General features: G+C 39.4%; 1 pseudogene; it reads right to left on the bottom strand.

Moving 5' to 3' along the window:
- Positions 1 to 3,554: 3,554 nt before the first annotated feature.
- LOC119472778 lies at positions 3,555 to 7,673 on the bottom strand (annotated as a pseudogene).
- Positions 7,674 to 7,932: the final 259 nt, after the last annotated feature.

Here is a 7,932-nt window from a genome sequence, read left to right as displayed (position 1 = left end):
CAGAATAGAATTAGAAGCAGTCTCACCGTATCTTCTGAAGAGAACAAATACTTTCCCCTTATTGCAAGCATTGCTTTGACCCTTTACTAATAGTTGTTTATTCTAACGGCCTTGTTCCTACTCTGCTTCTAAGCTCAAGACATTCTGGTATGTGTACCCTAAGAAAGCTTGACTATTAGCAAAGTGCCAGAGCCCCTCCTTCATCCCTAGGATCAGTAGGTCAGAAAAATGCCCCAAATTACATCATTTTATATTTCGATTAGAGGAAACATGAAACATTCTAAGACAATTAAAATGAAAATTAATATCATGTGGCTTCACTTTACTGAAAAAATGAATACCAAGGGACTTTAACACTGCTTAATCCAGCTGTAGCTACCATTCTAATCCTCAGTGTTTATATCGAAAGCTTGAATTATCCCTCTTATATTCTGTGTTGGAAGCATCCTCAGGCACCCTCCAGGCTCTGGGGACAGGGGATAGGACATACACTCTCTCTATCTTAGCCAAGGGTTCTCAGAAAAATTGGCTTTTGCTATGTCCCACCACATCCATTTATTACAGGCCCAAATAATTTTTTTTTTTTTGTCGGGCATTCATCTGAATCTAAACCTCAGCCTAGCCCCATTTTCAAAAGTTCAATTACTTAAACTAGGTAGTGTCTCTAGAGGCATAGAGCTGAAAAAATTCTGGTGCTATCGCTGTTACTTCAAAAGCTGATTCTCGTTCCACAGAATGAAATATTTATTCCCTAGAGGAGCTGAGGGTGCTAAAGAGCATGTTGAAGTCGTCTGCCCATTATCGCTTCTGAATGCTTCTACTGCTTATTCCATTAGACAGTTCAGTGACTCAAAGCCAGAGGTTTTTATCCCCCAAGTGAGAAGTCCTACATTTGGTCTAAAATTGCAAATTTACTGAAGTGGAGAAAATGACATTCTGAAATTGGCCAAAGGATTTTATTTAACATTAGAGCCCTCAGAGCATTTCTGAGCTAGCACCAAAATTTTATCTTTTTTAGAGACAGGGTCTAGCTCTGTCACCCAGGCTGGTATGCAGTGATATGATTATAGCTCACTGCAGCCTCGAATTCCTGGTTTCAAGTGGTCCTCCCACCATAGTCTTCCAAGTAGCTGAGGCTACAGGTGTGCGTCACCACACCTAATTTTTTAACTTTTTTAGAGATGGGGATCTCGCTATGTTGCCCAAACTGGTCATAGCTACTGGCCCCAAGCGATCCTCTCCATTCAGCCTCCCAATTCCTTAAAATTATAGGTATAAGCTACCGCACCCAGCTAAAATCTTATCTTTTATAATTATATTCTTTGTGTCAATGTGTTTCATGACCCGTGAATACTTAATTGTTCTAGCTAGTAAGACTTTGTTTCATAACACCATGGTTTTACCTAACTTGTGGCTCAAAAATAGATGGTCATGATGGGCTTTTTTTTGCACTCAGAAAGACAAATATCACCCTCTTACTTATCCAGGGGTTCTATCACTAGACTGTCTCTATTTCTTCCATAGTACTAGATAGTTCTATTTATTAAAAAATCTACAGTAACCTGTGTATTTTTAAGCTCAGACAAGTACTGCTGGAAGTGTTTTTTAAACTTAACTGTTTGAATATTGAATCTTTGTCTTTTAAAAAATTAGTGGCTATTAGAAAGACTCACAAGAGGTGTGTGCATGTGTGTGTAAATTGTTCTTAGGGAAGACAGACACATAAGACTCCAGGTTTTTCTGAACACTACTCAAAACTCATGCTATTCAGGAATTTAAGGCTTTCTTGGGGTTCTATGGTTATTCTTTGATAAGTAAAGACTAACCCAGGAAAAAAAAATAACCAAGAAGAAAAACCTACCTTTGTTGATGGATGAAAATGTGTTATCAAGAATGCTGAAGCAGCAAGATAGAATAACACCATGATAATAATTCACAGTTACCTGAAGCACAAGGAACTACCCGAGGCCAGCTGAATGGCTTCAACACTCAACAGACATAAACAGAGCAAACATATCTGTTATTTCCAGCATGGACTCATATTTTTTGCAATATTCTATATGGTAATGCTGCTAAAATTTTCACAATAACTGGCAAAGGTCCTTCAGCATTCTGCCTATATAGAGTCTAATAGAATGTCCTGATCAGTGTCTCGTAGAGCGGCACACCAATCCTGAATCTGCCCTCAACAGATATAAAATTTGGGGCAATTCACTACATGAGTTCTATGGCAACAGCAGTTCAGAATAATTTCAACATGACTTTTGGACACATCAGCAGACCATGTAGCAACAGGACAGAGGATCAAGATGAAATCACTCTTCTGTGGAGAAACAGAAACTCAGAACTGCAGGTATGCTTCTGAATATCTAGCCCATTCACTCTACCCAAATGACTATTTCATGATATTTTTTTCTCCTCAATACTCCAACTTCTCCTCTCCAAATGTTCTGGCAGCAAAAACAGAAGCACTCAGAAGACATCCTCCTCCTCCTAGTCCATCAAGATCAAGCATCTGTGCTCATGCACACCACAACCCTCCTCTATTATGAAAGAACAGCCTTTCTCCTAGATGAAGACAATTCCCCCACCTGTGTCCTGGATCCCAGCCTTGCTCACCTACTCAGAAACTTGCTCCTGAGATTACCAAGGCCATCTCCCCTGGGATCAAGTTCTCTCTGTTCACTGGAGCATTCTAATGACATAGCAATCATGTGACAACTCCCACCTTTTAAAAACCCTCTTGCAACCCCCATACCACCAGCTTTGCACACATTTTTTGCTCCCTTTTAGAGCAAAAATAAAATAAAATGATTTTTATCTTCGTTGCTGCCACTATTTTTAATCACCCACTCTCTCTTGAACTCATCAGTTCAAGCTTTTATCCCTACCATTCCACTGAAGCTAATCTTGTTCTTGATCAATAATGACATTCATATTGTCACATCCAATAGTCATGGTTAGCCCTCTTCTTCTGTGATCTCAGCAGTATTTAACCCAACTCTTCACACTTTCTTCTTTGAAACACCTGTTCACTTGGATTTGGGGACAAGACAACATACTTTTTGTATTATCCTTCACTCTCACTCATCATTGCTTCTCATCCTCCCCCTTTTTTCTGGATGCTGTGCGTGTTCCAGGCTTCTAATCTCTAACAACAGTTCTTCTCCAGGTGATCTCACACAGAACCATGTGTTAATATCGTCCATAAATTGGTGATTCCAATCATTAGAACTCAGCTCTGGCATGCTCTCTGGTACCCATCAATATCTAATAGTCATATTAATAGTGACAGCTAATAGCTAAACTTCTGTTTGCCCTTCTAAAATCTGTTCTTCCCTAAGGGTTTTTTTTTTCTTTTAAAGTTTAAGTTATTTATTTAAGCCATCTCCTGCCACAAGCAAAGGGATGGAAGATCAGTATACCAGTCATCATTTGATACAGGTAAAGAAGGTGAGCTTAAGTTCCCATATACTTTTTCTGGTGTGTGTGCAGAGTAATGGTCCAAACCGGTGCTGCAGTCCCCGGTGCCCAGGTAGTGGTCTAGACTCTCTTTATTCAACTTCACAGCCAGTTGGAAGTGGAGTCACATGAGGGTTATGGGATAGGGTATGGTTACTCTCTCCCTAGGGAAATGGCTTGGTCCTAATGTGGAGATGGGGGCTGGAGATGAACTCGAGTCTCTCCTGCTCTTTGTGGTGTGACTTCAGGAACACATTCAGCATGCTGACTCCCACCCTGGGGAGCACGACGAAGAAGATGAGCGTCTTTCACATGCGAGCTGAGCCTTCTCCGCCATGGGCAGCACTCAACATAGGTCGCCCCAGCTGTGGGTGGGACCGACTCAGCAGCTGAGAAATCGGAGACACAACAACTGCGGCAGTCTTCACCTCGGACCGCTGCAGCGCCAGAAGCCCCTAAGGGTTTTTTTTCAAGTCTAAGTAGTAGCGCTGTTATCCTAGTTGCTCCGGCCAACAAATATAGAGTAACTTTTGATTCTCATCTTTATCCCAAACCCCACCAGTAATCCATTAACAGACTGTGTCATCTCTAACTTCTTACCTCTAGAACTCAGTCTGAGAGCTCAGTCGTTACCTTTCACCTGGAAACTGAATAAGCCTCTAAGTTATCTGTCTGTTTCTTCTTTTGCCTTTCTACATTCATAGTCTGGTTATCTATTGCAACATGACAAACTTTATTAGGGCCAAGTAACTTGAAAACAACAATGATTTTATTGTTTTTCATGGTTCTGTGTGTGGACTGGGCTTGGCTGAGTGATTATTTGGCTGCTCTCACTTGGTGTCTTTAACACAGTTGGAGGTAGAGAGTGACTTGGGCAGTGAGAAAGCTAGACCTCCCTCCCTTAGGGAGTCTCAGGGCCTGTTCTCGCTGTGTGATCTTTCAGCAGAGTAACCAGTCTTCTTCCATGGTAGCTAAAGACTCCCAAAGTGAGTGGTTCAAGAAAGAGGAAGCAGAAGTGAACAGTCCTCATAAATGCTAGATGTGTAATGAGCACAACATATCTTCTATCATACTTATTGGGTAACATATGTCAAAGGCCAGCCCAGACTCAGGGTGGTAGGAGATGACTTGAGAAAAATATGGCTTCTGAAGAGTGTGGGCCATTCGGCTCCATCTTTGGAGGCTAGCTGCACATTCTCCAGAGTTAATTCTTTCAAACAGAAATCCCATCATGTCACCCTCTGCTGTCAACACTCCCAAAGCCTCTCCATCTAACTCAAGATAAATTTCAAAGTCCTTAGCATGGCCTACCAGATCCTACATGGTCTTTCTCTTGAATGACTCACTAATATTATTCACTACCAGTCTCTTGGATATGCCACACACAGTGTTTTGGTATTCTAAATTATCTGGATAATTGGCTCCATTCTTTAGTGCATCTGACATTTATAGTCTCAGGAGGACCCCAGGAAACTCACATTTAAACAAAGTCACAGGCACAAGATGAACAGATAAGAAATTATTGTTCCTGCAGCGCTGAGACACTCACAAATAGAATTTCAATCACTTTTTAGGACTTTATAGCCTATAGATGCCCATCACATTTATCACATCTCTTGACAATGGCATTACAGGCAGACTGAGAATTACTTTCCTCATTTTTAGATTAAGAACCCAAATCTTTCAACACAATGACTTGTCTAATATTAGAGGTGTAAGAAGTGGTTGATCCAGAACATAGAACTAACTTTTCTAATTACTTGCTTAGTATTCTGCTTACTGTCTCATAATAAAAGGCCAGAGAGAATAAACTCAGAGATACCACAGTATTGAAAAAGAAAAGATAAAGCGTATCAATTTATACTTGTGTGCTGTCTTATCTCCTCAATTCAGTTACTGGATAAAAATTACATTGCAAAGTGCTCTTTGGAACTTGCTATTTTCATTATAAACACTAACCAGAGACATGTGAGCACAAAATGGAGTCTTCCCAGAGCTTTTTTTTTTTTTTTTTTCTTCTTTGAAGTAGAGTCTTGCTCTGTCACCCAGGCTGGAATGTGGTGGTGAGATCTCATTTCACTGCAACCTTTGCCTCCCAGGTTTAAGCGATTCTCCTTCCTCAGCCTCCCTAGTAGCTGGGACTACAGGTGTGTGCCACCATGCCTGGCTAATTTTTGTATTTTTAGTAGGCAGGGTTTTATAATGTTAGCCAGGATGGTCTTGATCTCCTGATCCAGTGTTCCACTCACCTCAGCCTCCCAAAGTGCTGGAATTACAGGCATGAGCTACTGTGCCCGACTTTTTTTTTTTTTTTTTTCTAAGATGAACTAAGGTGAGTTGAACTTCTTTTTCTCCCTACCTGGTATTTATTCATGTGTCAATATATTCACACTTTCCTTTCTCCTTTTGTACCTTCAACAATATTTGTAAATGCCACACACTTCCAATTTATGCAATTCTTTTGTAGGCCATGCCACCACTGCGAAGTAAACAGAAGCCAGGACTTCTGCCTAAAAGAAGTTTGAAATGTAGCTGAAGGAAAGAAAAATAGATACAAGGCAATGTGAGAACAAAGCATGAGATTTAGCCACAAATGCAAAACTAAAGTAAAAGTGAATGTGTGAAAAGCTTTTTAAAAAGTTTATTACCTCTTCTTGGAAGATCTAAAATGATACTGGTCCTAGGCATAGACTGCTTCTCACATCACAACCAAGCAAAAATGCTTTTCCATTGTTATTCAAACAGTTATTCCCTACAAATAGTTGAGGGGTATTACAAGATATGGAAATTTTTTAGTGAGTTTCTGAGCCATGTGTTTGATCTAAATATTATGTTATCAATCTGGCTCACAATCTCATAATCTGAATTACAAAATATACAGTTGAGCCTTGAACAGCACAGGTTTCAGCTTCACGAGTCCACTTATATGCAGATATTTTTCAATAAATATACTTGGAAACTTCTGGTTTGGGACAATTTGAAAATCCTCATGAACCACATAGCCTAGAAATGTTGAAAAAAAATAAGAAAAAGGTTGGTATGTCATGAATGCATAAAGCATGTGTAGATACTAGTGTATTTTGTCATGTGCTATAATAAAATATATATACATGTCTATAATAAAAAGTTAAATACATCAAAACTCACATACAAACACAGACCATATAGGGTACCATTGGCAGTTGAGATAAATGTAAACAAATGTAAAGATGCAGTATTAAATCATAACTGTGTAACAGTAACTATACTAGTGTAATCATTTTATAACCATATTTTGTTGCTATTTCAGTGAGCTTAAATGTGAGTATTCACTTCAAATCCCCTATCATGCTAATCGTCTCCACCTGAGTAGTTTCTGTCTCCAGTAACTTGCACATGGTAGTAAAAAGTGATCTCTCACTGTTCTCACCTATTTTTCATTGTGTTTAGCACAATACCATAAACTTTGATATAAAGTGCCACCAGTGCTGCTGGAAGTGCTTCCAAGGAGGAGCAGAGAAAAATTATGGCATTACAAAAAAAAAAAAAGTTGGACTGCTTGCTATATACCCTAGATTGAGGTCTGCAGCTACAGTTGCCCACCATTTAAGACAGACAAATCGTCTTGCAAATGGATGTCAACTTACCATATGAATAAGTACAGTACAACACTATAAATGTATTTTCTCTCCCTTATGACTTTTTTAATAACATTGTCTTTTCCCTATCTTACGTTATTGTAAGAATACAGCCTATAAAACATATAATACACACATATGTACTATTTGACTGTTTAAGTTATCATTAACGCTTCCAGACAACGGGAGGTTATTAGTTGTTTAAGTTTTGAGGAAGTCAAAAGTTATACATGGATTTTTGACTGTGTGGGGGTGGGGAGTAGGGGCAGTGCCCCAATCCCCACATCATTCAAGGACCAATTATACTTCAAAACTTGCCTTATCCTGCAGACAAACATGCTCATGTGCTTAAGATAAAACATCAGAGAGCAGCCTTTCATCACGAACTTCTAAAGTCCGATAATGCAAGCTGCCTTGCAGACAAGAACACCCTCTCGTATAGAATCTCAGCCTCAAAGTATGTTGTGATCTGACTAAATATAACAAGTTAGAGGAACAGAGTGGGGCACATTTTCAAAGCAGTATACCCAGAGATGTATTGCTTTGGACGCAGACTGATACCTTGTCCAACAGCCAAGTGACTTGTCCATCCATTTCATGAGAGCCAGGAAAAAGGAGATATCTCTGGTCTCAGTAGCAGGAAGGATTGTACTTCTCCAGAGCCACTAGTTTTCGGACCCTGTCAGACATATAACTGCTTATTTTCCTTTTCTAGTACGTGTATAACATTTCATGGTTATGAAGGTTAATTTTGTATCAACTGGCTTGATCCACATTGCCCAGATATGTGATCAAACATTCTGGATATTTCTGTGAGAGTATTTTGGGAAAGATTAACATTTAAATTAAACTT

The sequence above is a fragment of the Cebus imitator genome, unplaced genomic scaffold (assembly GCF_001604975.1).
Source record: "Cebus imitator isolate Cc_AM_T3 unplaced genomic scaffold, Cebus_imitator-1.0 Scaffold6, whole genome shotgun sequence".
NCBI classification, from domain to species: Eukaryota; Metazoa; Chordata; class Mammalia; order Primates; family Cebidae; genus Cebus; species Cebus imitator.
Note: the sequence above shows the minus strand (reverse complement) of the source record. Positions and strands in the feature narration are given on the sequence as shown.